Raw genomic sequence first — 15740 nt, 5'->3', positions numbered from 1 at the left:
TAAGACCTTTAGTTTCATATGGATTTAGCTCTTTGTCAGGCCTTATATAGATCCTATAGACTTCGTGGTAATCCAGAAAGCATACGTTCATGCATGAGCCTCCATAGTTAAACATTAGCTTCTTCATCGCTAGATATGATTAAAACTCGTAGACGTAAAAACACAAAGGCTCGGTTGTCGAATCAATTAATACTTTTTGCTGATCACTTTGTAACTGGAGAACATCTTCACAACAATTCAAATGATGATAAAGCTCGCCCCAGTAGCTCCTTAAAGCAAATAATTTTACTTATTATTACAAAACAATTAAATACAATCTCAGAGCCCCGTTTAATGCTGCAACTTATCTGTTTGTTGCGCCACCTGTGCAATGCAGCCAACAACACGAAGGCAGCTGGCTGCTGCTCAAGATAATAATAATCGCACGTGTGCTAACCGAGGTCGATAATGATGATGCTAATGATTACATTATACGAAAAAGTACTTATTGCAAACACAGACAACTCTGCTTGTGATGCTACTCATGGTTGTTGAGATGCAACTTGTTGCTGTTGTTGTTTTTGCCGCTGCTATTGTTGTTATTGACTGTACCGCAAGCAGCCTTATTACGTTGACGTTTGCCTTCACTCTCGCCTTCAACAAGGCAGCAGAGATAACTGGATGTATGAATGGCGATTGCTTGATGATGTCTCCACACGCTGGGAAATACAAACATACATACATTGAGTTAGATTGTGTGTTTGTATGCATGTCTGCATTTTTGTTGCTATGCTTTATGGCCTGGGTCTGCACATGTGGTAGATGATGAATTTCCTTTTGTGGCAAGAAGTACTCGCATATAAGCCTTGTTTTTCACAAGTTTGTTTTAGCGCGCTTCCATACAAATACACACAGCAGGTGCAAGTAAATACGTATGTCTGTATGTGGCTTGCAGCAGCGCGTCATATACGGCTATATTAAATGGAAAGTGGCACTCCTTTCGATTTTTCTTTGAATATGCAATGTTATTGTTGTTTACAGCAGCGATTTTTATGTTGCCACGACTGCTGCTGTTGCTATTTACAGTAAATATTTACGTTACTTGACTTGGCAGCTGCTACACGCTGGCTGGAGGAACTTGTATTTGTATGGCAGCCGTGTTTCATTGCATTTGTATGTATATGTATATGCCCCGCCACATTGGTATTTATGCTGTGGTTGCTGTGCGGCATTTGAAAATTTATGCGAATAGTTTTACATTAATTATGTGGGCACTTAGATTGGCATGCACATACTACATATTTACATACAAGCAGACATACATATTCATACATACATACATATATCAGGTACTCACTGTAACACTTGTATGCATTATATTTATTATGCAGTCATGTGTTTTTGCATTATGGAATGTATTAAGACAACCTATTTGCGCATTTTTTCGTTGTTTTTGGAAAAAATAAGAATTATTTGCATAAAATGTGTAACTTTGTTAGGTGATTACCTCATTCACTTGAGCCTGTGTGAATATTTAGTAAACATTTTTGGTTTTAAAAATACACTTGTAGTATTTATTATATGTTAAAGAAATATTGTGCAATAAGGGTGTGCATTCAACAGTTTTCTATTCATATCGTATATAACCATTATTTAGCAAATACGTAAAACTCACAACATGATTGTTTGAGGTATTTGAAGAGTGTGGCAATAAAATTTTTTAAATTATCGAAAATATTTTACTTTTCTCAAACACCTGTCCTTTTATACGAATATTAATTTTATTATGGCACTGCATATATTTGATCAATTAGTTGAATTTAAGTTAGGTGGCAATAACAAACAATTTGAATCACATATTCAGCATATATATGGTATAAAGTCCATTGAAAGTTTGAAAACCCTAATATTAAGTATATGGGAGATAGATGAAGTTATACCCGATTTCACACATTATTAGAAGAAACATATTCCCTCTAAATTTCTTCAAAATATCTGAAAGACTTAACTATAATTTCGGTAAAAAATTTATTAGAACTACTGAGGTCCTCATTTTCGATATATAGGGTCTTGAAAACTTATGGACCGATTTGGACGATTTTGAGAAGTGGGGTGTCACACTATAAATGCAGTATTTGAGCAAAGTTCTGTTCCGATATCTTCACTAGTACTAACTTTATATATTGTAAAGTAAACTATTCATGGTTTTCCTCGCTGAATTAGATAATTTTTAGTAGTTTTCAACATAACCTTTGTATGGGAGGTGGTTATAACCCGATTGCCTCCATTTTTGGACTGTATAAGGTAGTACCTAAAAGAAATGACTCTAGAAAGTTTGCTTGACATAGCTTTAGTAGTTTGCGAAATATGTACAAAAAACTTAGTAGGGGGCGGGCCACGCCCACTTCACCAAAAAAATTGCATCCAAATATGCCCCTTCATAGTGCGATCCTTCATACCAAATTTTACTTCATTAGCTTAATTTATGGCTGAGTTATAGCTTTTTATATGTTTTCGGTTATTGCCATTTTGTGGTGGCAGTGGCCCGATTACGCCCATCTTCGAACCAAATTTCATTCCAATTCAATTTGCCAAACTCTTTCTTGAATAAAATATCATTAATGTAATAATATGGATACTTAAAAATATTTAGTCTATTAAATTAAAAGTTATCTTATTACTTTCATTGATTTACAGTTCTTAAATAGGTGGCGAATATTTATTTTCCAAATACTGTTGATTTCGTTTTATAACTAGTTGAAAATATTGCCTTCTATGTTCATGTAGTTTTTTTTTTTTTTTTTTCCAATATTTCCTTATTTATTGAATCTGCTTGTTTTTAAGCCTAACAACAAGTTATAAAATCTTAAATCTATTTAAAAGCTAGACAAGCTCAACCAAGTGATTGAGCTGTATTGGTGAAACGTTGCTCTTTAGTACGCAGGCATATCCCTTCTTTTTAGGCGTGTTTGATCGCAGGAATGTACTAAAGCATTAGCCAATGGGTTTGGGTGATCTCGGAGTTTAGATATATATTTCAATCTGCTGTCCTCTACTTCTTTCTTTACCATAGGGATACCAAGATCTTTATGGATATTTTCATTGCGCATGTACCATGGTGAGCACGTGATTGATCTAAGCATTTTCGATTGGAACCTTTGTATTATATCAATATTAGTTGCACAGGTCGTACCCCACAGTTGAATGCCATACATCCAAATCGGCTTTATAACCGCATTGTATAAAAGCACTTTGTTGTCTAAGCTAAGTTTAGAGTTTTTATTTAAAAGCCAATTTAAATTTGCAGCTCTTATCTTCATGCACGTTATTTTACTAGATATATGTTTTCTCCACGTAAGCCTTCTATCTAGGTGAATACCAAGATAGGTAACTTCATTCGCTTGGGGCACCAAAATATTGTTTATTTTTACTGCCGGACACATTTTTGGTCTTAGAGAAAATGTAACGTGCTTGCACTTTTGTTCATTCACATTTATACGCCAGTTTGCTAGCCATTCTTCGACAGAACTTAAGTGGTTCGCCAATATTCTTGATGCTATAATGGGGCATTTGTTACGACTCACTAAAGCTGTGTCATCCGCAAAAGTTGATGTCAAAACATTATTAGCAGTTGGAAGATCAGCTGTATATATGATGTATAGAGTTGGGCCTAAAACACTGCCCTGTGGTACTCCAGCCCTTATTGAACGTTCATTAGATATAAAATCACCTACTTTTACAGCAAATTTTCTATTTTTTAAATAGGACTCCAAGGTTTTATGCAATTGGAAAGGTAAAATTTTTTTAATCTTATACAAAAGTCCTTCATGCCACACTTTATCAAACGCCTGAGCCACATCTAGAAATATAGCAGAACAGTACTCTCTATGTTCGAATGCCTTCCTAATTTCGTTAGTTATTCTATTTACTTGCTCTACAGTGCCATGTTGTGCACGAAAACCGAATTGGTGCGTTGGTATTACCCTATTTTCATGAAGGAAAGGAGACATCTTTGATAGTAACACTTTTTCAAATATTTTAGAAAGACAGGGTAGAAGACTGATTGGTCTGTATGAAGACGGCTGTGTCAGGTCTTTTCCCGGTTTATCTATCATGATTATCTGCGACTTTTTCCATGAAATAGGATAGTATCCGAAACTAAAAATTGCATTAAAGAGCAAGGAGAGCACTGTTGAAGCAATATTTGGTAACTCAATTAGCATTTTTGGAGTAATATTATCGTGGCCTGACGATTTTCTTGGATTAAGCTCTTTTATGATACTAACAATTTCAGTAGTTGAAGTCTTAATAGACCCAAGTGATTCGTTTGTGGTATTGTGGATGATTGGCAACTTAAAATTGTTCTTTGGGCAATTTGATTGAAATACCTTTTCTAGGTGATTTGCAAAACAATTTGCCTTATCTTCGTCACTTCGTGCCCAATTACCATTTGACTGTCTTATAGGCATGTTGGAATCTACCGGTGGCTTAAAAGACTTTTGGGCTTTCCAAAGAGAGTTTTGCTTGGTAGAATTTGGACACAGTTTCTTTATATAATTTTCAGTGCTGTATTCTTCCTCGCGTTTAAGCGCTTTTTTTAACTTACGTACAGCAGATTTCAGTTGAAGCTGAGTAGAAGGAGAGCGATGTATCTGCCATTCGCGTCTAGCTCGCCTTTTTTCGTTCACAAGCTTTTCTATTTCATTATTAGTCATGTTTCTAAAAACCTTAATTTTTCTTTTTGGTGTTGCCAAGACAGCTGCATTAGTTACTACATCATTAAATTCTTCTATACTGTTATCAATATCTCTTCCTGTATTTATTTTTAAATCTATGTTAATGTGGCTACTGATATATTTTCTATATTTCAACCAGTTAGTTTTATGAGTTGTTAGAGAAACTTTCGGCTCAACTATCATGGGCTGTTCGCATAACTTTATTAGTACAGGAGAATGATCAGAAGATAAGTCAGTACATGTATCTACTGTTATTAGCGATCTAACTATGTTTTTGACTACAGCAAAATCTATTAAGTCTGGTATTTTGTTTCTATCACTGGGCCAGTATGTCGGCTTACCAGGAGATATTATGTCAAGGTTATTGTGCTTATTTATAATAGTGTAGTACAGCTGCCGTCCTTTCGGATTAATAAGACGTGAGCCCCAGTACATGTGTTTTGCATTGTAATCTCCACCTGCTAGAAATCTTGGACCTAGCGTTCCAAAAAAGTCTTTAAATTCGCAATCTGTAATTTTAAAGCGAGGTGGACAATATATAGCAGTTAGATTAAGGTCAGCACCCCGATTTTTCAAAGATATTGTTGTAGCTTGTAACTGAGCTGTAGCATGCGGTTCTAAAGCGTGGTGGCTTAACCGATTTCTAACCAATACTGCTGTTCCACCGTGCGCCTTTCCATCTGGATGATTTGTAGCATGAAGTCTATATCCCGGTATAAAGAAATTGTTCTTATTTGTTAAATGAGTTTCTGATAGCAGCATAACATCTATGCTTTTTTCAGTCAGAAATTGTATTATCTCCAGTTTGTGTTGGTTTATACCATTGGCATTCCATAAACAAATATTTAGTATACTCATTTTTTAGATAATAAGGTCTGTAGCATTTGATTTTGTGATTTGATTAAATCTTGGATCATGTTTTGTATGCTAGACATAAATTGTGTCATACATTGAGTAAGGTTTAGGATCATATTTTCAATACCTCCATTAGGTGGATTTTGGGGTTGTTGCATTTGCACAACGCTGCCTTTTAGCACATTTGCATAGCTTCCTTGGATAAGACTATTCTTAGAATTACCAGGTTTCGAACTCTGGTCTGTAACTACTATATTTTCGTTACGAGGGATATTCATCATTTGGTTACGACGAGCTTGAATTCCCAGCGATAATTTTGATTTTAAGTCTTTATATACAGGGCAGCCTCTGTAGTTAGCAGTGTGATTTCCTCCACAATTACTGCATTTTTTATTTGTATCCTCTTTTTTAAGAGTACATTTTGATGTTGGGTGTAAATCACCACATACCACACAAACACTGCGTAGAGTGCAATAGGACTTGGTATGCCCATACTCTTGGCAGTTGGTGCATTGTACCGGACCATTTCTTTTATGAGGTTCTTCTACGGTAATTCTACGATGTAACAAATATTTTAAGTTGTATATTGGATGGGTTTCATTCCTTTTAATTGGGTTAGAGTTTGGCAGCAATTCGACTTTAAACATTGGTTGTGGTACCTTATTTCTATTGAAAATATTTACTACATTTTTAATTTCAAAGCCGCATTCTTCAAGGGCTTCTTTGACATCATTAGACTCTACCGAAGACTCTATGCCTTTTACAACAACAACTAGGCCTTTCGAGCTCTTCAGTTGATAAGAATAATAGTTTTTATTGTTATTTGACAAAAATTTCACTATATCCATAAAACTTTTCTCAGTGTAGGACTGTATTTTAGTTTCATCTATATTGCCTTTTTTCAAAGGCACTATATGAAAATTGTTAGTACCTACAATTTCACTTAGTTTCGCAACAAGTACATTAGAGCTACGCTCTCGCAAATATATTGGCGGCGGCTTGGCATTCACGACTGTGGTGGTACCCTTCGCATCGTCGTTCGATCCATTGCTTAGTATGGCAAATCTGTTGCCATTTAGAGTTCCTGGCTTATTTGTATCAAGCGTGGCTGGTTGGAATTTTTTGGAATTGACCGCTGACTTTAAAGGACTTGATTTCCTTTTAATATTGGCATAGCGGTCAATACCAATCTGTACAGATGGTGTTTTTCTTTTTGGTACATGCTCACCTTGCATTGTTTTTCCCTTTGGTGTCCGCTCGTTTGCTGGTACCTGCTTGCTTGCTATTGTCTGCTGTATTGTTGTTGTGCACTTGCTGTTTTGTTCTGCTTCTGTTGATCCCTTCTGCTGATCGGCAGAGCGCTTCGATGACTCATCTTTTTCACCGTTGGATTGTTTTTTTGTTGGAGCAGATTGTGTAGGCTCAACAAAGCTGAAGTAAGCATTCAGAGAATGCCTACGACCTTGCTGTTGAGGCTGCGCAGCGCTCATGTTTGTTTTTCTTTGTTTGTTTTGCTCACTTTAATTTTATTATTATTTATTTTTATTGTTTGTAAACTTTTTTGTTTTAGTATTATTTTTGTTTTGTTTTTATGTTTAGCTTTTGATTTTCCACAGAACTTGTAGTTGTTTTGTTATTTAATTTTATTTGCTTTTAATAATTCAATTAAATCACGGAGCGCATTAAAACACGTCCGTACTCTTTGAATGCTCACAAATCCGTAGTCATGTAGTTGAATGCACCAGAGTGCGCCATTTATTCTTCCTTCGTGCTATTTGGCGCCAACTGGAAATACCAAGTGAAACCAGGTCGCTTTCCACTTAGTCCTTCCAACGGAGTGGAGGTCGTCCTCTTCCGCGGCTTCCTCCAGCGGGTACGGTATCGAACACTTTCAAAGCTGGAGCGCTTTCGTCCATTCGAGCAATATGACCTAGCCAGCGTAACCGCTGTGTTTTTATTCGATGAATTATGTCTATGTCATCGCTTAACTCGTAAAGCTCATCGTTCCATCATCTGCGGTATTCGCCGTTGCCAACGTTCAAAAGATCACATTTCTTTCGCTAAAACAATCTCTCGATAACTTCGGATGTCGACATCGAACACGCTCTGCACCATAAAACAGGATGGGAATGATGAGGGACTTGTCGGCATAGAGGCTGTTCCTTTTCGTACTATGGAAGGCAGCTTTAAAATCGAATAAAATGTGGTGTGTCCTTTCTCTCGGATGTTCTCCAAGATGTGGTGCATGATGAATATCTGGTCCATGGTGAATTTTTCAGGCTACGGCCCCACTGATAAGGTCCAATCAGTTCGTTGACGGTGGGTTTCAGTCTTTCATACAATACGCTCAACAGGACCTTATATGAAGGAAATGTTTGAGACCCACCACATAAATAGCCTCCGTAATGAAAAATCAAACATATATAATTTACTTTATGAAGCTGGCTACCCTTCTAAAAATATATTTTCATATTTGAAGATATTTTCATAATACTTAAGGCTATTTTGTGTACTGTCAATATTGTATAGGTCAGTTTAAATAATTTTTATTAAATTAAAACTTGAAACTTTAAAAATTGATGCGCATATTGTTTGTTCAGCTGTTCAATATTTGTTCGCAAAAAGTTCAAACAATCACCGATTTCTACAAATTTATATTCCAGACATAAATCTGTTTTAACTTAGTCGAACTTTTTTAATGTCAAGGCTTATTAAAGTAATAAAAATCATTATATGAAGCTCCATTGTCCGGGAAGGTCCTATTCTAAATGAGAAAAACTACTTGGTCTAAGGAACTACTAAATTCGGTACTCCTTATATCCATCCTTGCCGATGTTGGTATGCACAGTGATTAGTGGACATTGCTTCGATTTGCTTTCGCATTCAACACATTCATCGGAGCTTGTCTCAGTAACTTTTTCGTGACCTCTTAACCCCATAAAGTTCTAAGGAAAAGCTAAGTTCGGGTGTAACCGAACATTTTATACTCTTACAATAAATTGAAAATATTTTATGAAGATAACACACAAAATTATCATAAATTCGGCATAAAGTTTAATAGAATTACGAAAATCGCCATATATAGATATGGGCTGAGGTACTTCTTGTGCCGATTTCATACAAATTCACCAGCAAGGTACACTATATCCAATACTATACGCTCACTTAATTTTGCTAAGGTTTATCACATATTAACCAATACATATATGCGGAATAAAGCCCAACGAATTTTTGAAAAACCTATAATTAGGTATATGGTTCCTAATGTATATATTATAAAGTGAAGGATTCAGATGGAATTCAAAATTGAATTATAAGGAAAGTAGTCGTGGTTGTGAACCGATTTCGCTCATTTTTTAACCATGTTGTCAGGGTGTCAAGAAAATATTATATACCAATTTTCATTGAAATATGTCGAGTAGTTCCTAAGTTATGGTTTTTGACCCATAAGTGGGCGATGCCATGCCTATTTTTCATTTTGTAAAAAAGTCTGAGTGAAGCTTCCTTCTGCTATTTCTTCTGTAAAATTTAGTGTATCTGACGTTAGTGAGTTAACCCACTTTTAGTAATTTTCAACCTAACTTTCGTATGGAGATGGGCGTGGTTAATATCCGATTTCTTTCATTTTTGGACTGTATAAGAAAATGACTAAAAGAAATGACTGCAGAAAGTTTGGTTTATATATGTAGCTTTATTGGTTTGCGAGTTATGTACAAAAAACCTAACATCCAAATGCGATCCTATGATCCATATATTATTTTCATAACTTTATTTATGGCTTAGTTATGACACTGTATAAGTTTTCGGTTTCCAATTATGCTACAAAAGTGGTATCTAATAGTTGGAAGATCGCTTTAAAATCGGTTTAATGACTTCGACGACACATATGCTGAACATAAAAAATAAATTTTGCCAAAAAATTAAAAGAAGTTTTAAGCAATCAGTCATTCTTAAATTAGGTTAATCAATATTAAATCTCTTAGTGATAACTAAAAAATAAATTACTTACTCCTCCCATTATTAAACTCAATGTTTGCACACGTTCAGTTGAATATGTATGTATTACCATATGCATACGTTCACACATGCATTTCTCCACATCCCAATGAAGCCAGCTCCTTTGCAGCCAACTTCACGAACCACCTGTTTGCTTTTTCTAGAGAAAAAGCTATTCTAAACCAATGGCTGGCAAATTATTCCGATGGCAATCTCTTGGATTCTTCTGCGCTTAACTGGCACACAAATCTAAATAATTTTCACCAGCCACTTAGTGCTGCTGAACGAGTATTGAAAAACTGTATTGCAAATAAACTTTTTTTTATTGTTTTATTTCGGTGTGTTACTGCCGCAACGCTTGACCGGTTTGAGGTGAGCCAGCAACAGCACCTGAATCTGGCAAATATTTGTGGTGCAACAAAAACACACCACGATACATTTTTGTTGTTGTTTCATGTATTCACTGTCGTTGCACGAATATTTAGTAGTGTTGTACGCTCGTCGTGTTTTCTTCAATTACATTTGGCATTCTCGGCAAGGTCAACAATTAGTGGTCGGATTTGTACTACTTTCGCAAGGCGCAAGAAATTAGATTGCTTGCGATACAAATACAAGGAGATAATTGACTGCTCGTGTCTACTAATAGAATGCACTATAATTATATGTATGTTTATGCGTTTAGCCGAAATTACGATGATATCAGTTGGTAATGTAATTATACAATTGGGATTAGAAAAAATTGCTTGACAAGAAAATATGTATATCGAGAAAATGAACCCAGCGAAATATTTATAAAGCCACCTTCGCGGTGCTCAATAATGAATGAAAAAAATATAATTTTGCTGATATTTATATTTTTTATATTTAATTCAATAAATGTTCTTTAATTCAATAATATTATAAATGTTTTGAAAATAAATTAAACTATATAAGTTTTCTGAACAAAATTTAAATTAACAGAACGAAATAAGTATCAAGTCACTTTGGTTACTGATCATATTTTTAATACTTAATATAAAAAAGAGATGTTTATTACGATGTATGACCTCCATTATTAGCAATAACCTCTTCCAGACGTCTTGGCATAGAATATTAAATAATGAAAAACGGTTTGATCAATTGTTGCCCATTTTTCCACAATGGCATTTAACAATATCAAATTGTCATCCCTGTTCGAAAACTTTGGCTGATAACATAGACCAAAGGTTTTCTATAGGGCTTAGGTCAGGACTAATTGCAGGTCAATCGAGAAAATTTATATTTCGAGACAGCAAGATATCAATTGTTTTCTTTGAACGATGGACTGCAGCATTGTCTTGCTTAAAAACGAAATTTTGTGCAATAAATTCCTCTCCGAAATCAATTAGAACTTCATCAATAAGCTTAATGTAGTATTCCGACTCCATTTTTGTTGTTACAAAGCAAACTGGAGTCCTCCCTCTGTAAGCTATCCCAGCCCAAGCTATGAGGGATCCTCCACCAAAAATTTCGTCGCTTACATTCCTGATTTGGGGCCGCTTTGGGCCTTTTCGTCACTAAAAACAACGGTTTTTCATTCGTCATCCCAAAATCGATATTTTTCGGCGAAGCCTGGCTAATTTGTTGGTCAATGATGGTTTGGCGGCCTTTTTATAATAAATTCTATCCAATTCGGATCTAAGTATTTGTTGCACTCGTCGTGCACCTATTTCCAAGTAACTTTGTTGTTTTATTTGTTTCGCACACACATTTTCTTGTTTTTGCCTTTCGTTTACTTTTGTAGGCCTACCAGTTCTCTTATTTTTTCCATAATTGGACCCTAATTGTAAAAAATTTCTTACAACATCCTTAAACCTAATTCATCGTCTTGAAATTTCCCGGTTTGACAAACCTTCTTCGTGGTATGCCGTAATTTCTGTCAAAACTTTTCCGTGATACATTCTTCACAATGTAGAAAAAAGTTGAAATTTATATGAGATTAATTAGCAAATTAAATTACTTATGCAATAATAATTAATAAATCACATGATGTCGTACCTGTCACAGCTAAATAAACAATGGAAGTCAAAAGGCATAATTATTTCGTTCAGAGATAACGATTCTTGTTAAATATAATACTCGCCGCGTACACCGATTAAAAAATTAAATGTTTATGAAATAATTCAAATGTCATGAGGTTTATTTAAAATACAGTAGTTGTGGACGCTTACACCAATTTTTCCAACAAAATCATGAAAATTTCGCTGGGTGTAGAGATAAAATTTCCAAAAAGAAAACTATACAGAGGACCTGACTGCTCCACTTGTTTTAATTACTTAATAAGTACGAATAATCCTGAAGAGACTCTCTCGTCTCTCTTGTCGTCAATATGATACATGAACTCCGTTGGACGAATTTTTCTAGGAGTCAAATCAACGGTCTATGCTGATTAATTAGCTACGACTGACCAATTGGAAAACCAGAATACGTGTTACCGATGGGGATTATATTGAAGAGTACATGGAACTGAATTCGAAACTGTGTTGGATGAAAATAAATTCAAAGTATTTTAGTGATCTTTCGTTCTTGACGTAAATTGTCGCAATTGTTGAACTCTCTCATTCTTGATACCTTTTGGTTATTGAGACTTCATTACACTAGTTGTACGCCAAGTACAGTTCACTCAATGTTATTCACTGTAAATAATCTCATATTGCCATATTACTGTAAAGTTACATAAAGAAACTTGTATATTAGTAGAGCACCTTATACAATAAATATGTATCCACAAATATACACACATACGTACATACACAGGTATTTTCATACATACAGTGGCCCCTTGAACGACTAACGGTCATCGGTTGGTGGCTACCAGCAGCACCCAGCCTATGATTTCCATATGAACGGCCTTTGAGTGCGCTTGACACGCTTGATTAATCAAACATGAAAAATGTTGAAGAGCAGATGTTTGGCCGCGTTAACTTCGTTGGCCCCAACTTGACTTCGTTTAACTGACGATATGCATATAACATACATACTCATACATACATATGTATGTCTATATGTAATGCATAAAGTGTACATATTAGAGTATATACATATAGAGTCTGAGAATATGTTTACTAGTTGAGGCAACTACCGTTGCAATACATCTTGTGATGCAAAAACTATATGTATATATATAAGCATCTTATTATAATATATAAAGATATAGTACAACCTGTTCACTTCTTATTTATATGAGTATATTGATGTACATCGTTGCACTTGAGTAGTGTTGCATCAATACACTTAATTTAGTATATATACATATAACTGTATTATTATAGGCGTTAATGGTACGTAATATACCGTTTTATAATATATATTATTTTTTAATGTAGTGAGTTTAATGTAATGATGTACTCATCATTATACTTATAGTGACCATAATTCTACCATATTAACGATTGATTCAATTTTCCATGCTCATCTTACAAGAGTCGACGGCGATTACCCATAGTTTATGCCAGTTAATACCATCGTATGACCTCAACCAACTTAATACTCGTTCTCAGAATTGAAAATTTTATTTTTTTCGAATTAGAAAGCGATACCTTTTGCTTCGCATGTCTGCGCAAATGAAGCTGGTGAAATGCATAAATAGTATCGATAGAATTATCGGCGCATACATACTAACAGCTTACGGCGATTTGCTTCTCCTCGATTTTCTCTCTCTCAGCCTAGTTATATAACCGATTACACAAATTAACCAACGGAAAAAATTTATAGCTAATTTTGATTTTGATCTTTTTCCTAGATTGACTTAGATTTCATATCACTTCAGCAGTCATTTTCATAAATATATGTTTCGGAATTAATATTGGAGTTATCAATCGCGAGGTGTTATCAGCAAAAAAGTGTAATCAAGCGCTTCATACCCCAAATATCAAATAAAATATGTTAAGCCGATTTATAAGGGATGATGATGACGCTAACTTGAACTCATAATGCCCAAGGGAATAAGTGCATATACATCTTTGTTCAATATTAACACATCTGCTATATTTTCGATATTGCTTGGTATTATCACTTGGCGGTATTATCACTAATCAACTATTACTAAAACTTTACTTTAAAATTCTTCATCTTATTTCCTCAAGGATTTTGGTGCTAGTCGTAAAAAAAAACAATTTTCAACAGGTTTCTAATGGATCCATAGAAAATAGATTTCTTAAATTTATATTAAATTATAATTTAGTCCATTTAATTGCTTGTGGAACTCAAGTTTTGTATTATTGGATTTGAAAGAGTATCTTCATTTTTAAAGTCTATTGAAGATATCCTAGGTTAGGTTAGGTCAAGGGGTAAATGTTCGCAACTGCAGAGAGATACCCGGACGATTCGACAAAGCGCTTGGACTCTACTATAAAGCTCTTAAGTCTATCCTACGTATTATATTATTTAATAAATCTTCAGTTAAACATAGGTTAGGTTACGTTAGTTTATACTGGTAGGCCAATACGCCACACATAGACCAATTTAGGTCCTTTTGGATACCAGATGGAGTGCCGTCACGTTGTTCACGAGGAGTAGTCGTCCTTTAGGATGCCTGCGCTTGACGCGAATTTTAAAAATTTTTGTGGCTTCACTTTTGATACCTCTTCCAGATTCTTATATTGTGAGGAACCCAAATAGTGAAGTCGTTGTCTTGACAATGCAGAGCAGGTACACAGAAGATGCTTCATTGTTTCTATTTCACCTTGCTCTTGACATTTCCTGCAGTCATCTCGATTTGTAAGTCGGTTAAACATAACAGTCAGTTAAACATAACTCCCAAGTAAATATTTCTAATGCAATAGGTAAACGATAGGTGCACTTAAAAATCATTTCTTTTGGTAATGCCAACGAAAACTCTCTTTCAATTCTATTACCCAAAAGTTTATTTTAATGTCGACTCAATTTGTTTACATATTTTTCCCCTTTCTTTTAATAATTCAGTGTGAATTCACTGTCTTACTGTGAATATAGTCTTTTCGACTCAATCTAATTTATACATATATAAAATATTTGTATGCAGAAGTTGTTAACTGGCATTCGTTCCAGATTTTGTCAGCTCTAATGAACTTGTCGTGCAATTCATGTTTGCCTTATTTCATATCACCATTCAAACTTATGTACCAGGCGTATATAGCTATGTAAGTAAAATGTGGACGTGCAGCTGTGCGTATTTTTGTTGCGTAATCGATATGCCAATGCGTCCAATCAAAGACAGGATATGCGAAATGTGATTTTAATGCGATTCTCATGAAATCATTGTACGCTGGTTTGCATTGAACAGGATTTAGTTGGAAATAATTTGAAATGTCGTTACCAACTGATAACACATCAAAAAAGAATATACAATATATATTATTATTCTATTTGCCATTCTCATATATGTATATTCTATAGTTGTCATATTATTACAGTTCTATGCGAACCTCGATCTCTTTCGGGACGTTCTCTAATTATGTCCAAATGAGGATGTTAATATGAAGTATAATACTTAAATCGGTAGTTTTATGACGGCCTAAGATAGCTGTTACGTCTCATTTGAATCTTCGGAATATCTTCTTGCCGATCGTTTAACAGAGGACGAGTTCACGATAGTTATCTAAATTATTTGGGGAAGTACCACAACAATCAAAACAGGGGACAATGGTGGCACATATTGTAGTAGTCTTGTACATGAATCTCACGTTTAATAAACCACGGAGTAGATCAAAACATATCCGACGCACATGACGCATCCATTGATAAGCTGACAAAACGGTAGAATACCGCTTATCAGTTGGGTAGCGACTACTTTGTATGTATTTCATTGTAACTAATAAAATAATATTGCGATTATAAACAAGGTATAGCAAAAATAATTTGCTGCGATAAAACTTTGATTCGTCATAAATTTTGCATTGGATTTGTCATTCAAAAATAATCATTCAATTAGTTGACTGAATCAGTTAAAATCGGTACTTTCTTATTTATTATTTAATGAATTATTAAATTCAATGCAATTTTATTGAGACACTTTCGCTTTAAAATCTTATTATCAGCTTTTCTATTAAATTATTTAGGCCTTCATTAAGCGATAAGATATAGTATTTGTGAGCAAAATTTCCCCGCAATACAAAATAGGATTGCTGCAGATAGTTATGAAGGTTATAAAACTCAAAAGGCATTTATTTATATAGC

The 15740-nt window shown here is 34.7% G+C and overlaps 1 protein-coding gene across 6 annotated transcripts in view; it reads left to right on the top strand.

The window, feature by feature from the left end:
• The window catches only part of LOC105209815 (uncharacterized), a 140356-nt gene that overhangs the window by 76167 nt on the left and 48449 nt on the right, over positions 1-15740 (top strand). The gene's annotated exons all lie outside the window — the stretch shown is intronic.

The sequence above is a fragment of the Zeugodacus cucurbitae genome, chromosome 6 (assembly GCF_028554725.1).
Source record: "Zeugodacus cucurbitae isolate PBARC_wt_2022May chromosome 6, idZeuCucr1.2, whole genome shotgun sequence".
Taxonomy (NCBI): Eukaryota; Metazoa; Arthropoda; class Insecta; order Diptera; family Tephritidae; genus Zeugodacus; species Zeugodacus cucurbitae.
Note: the sequence above shows the minus strand (reverse complement) of the source record. Positions and strands in the feature narration are given on the sequence as shown.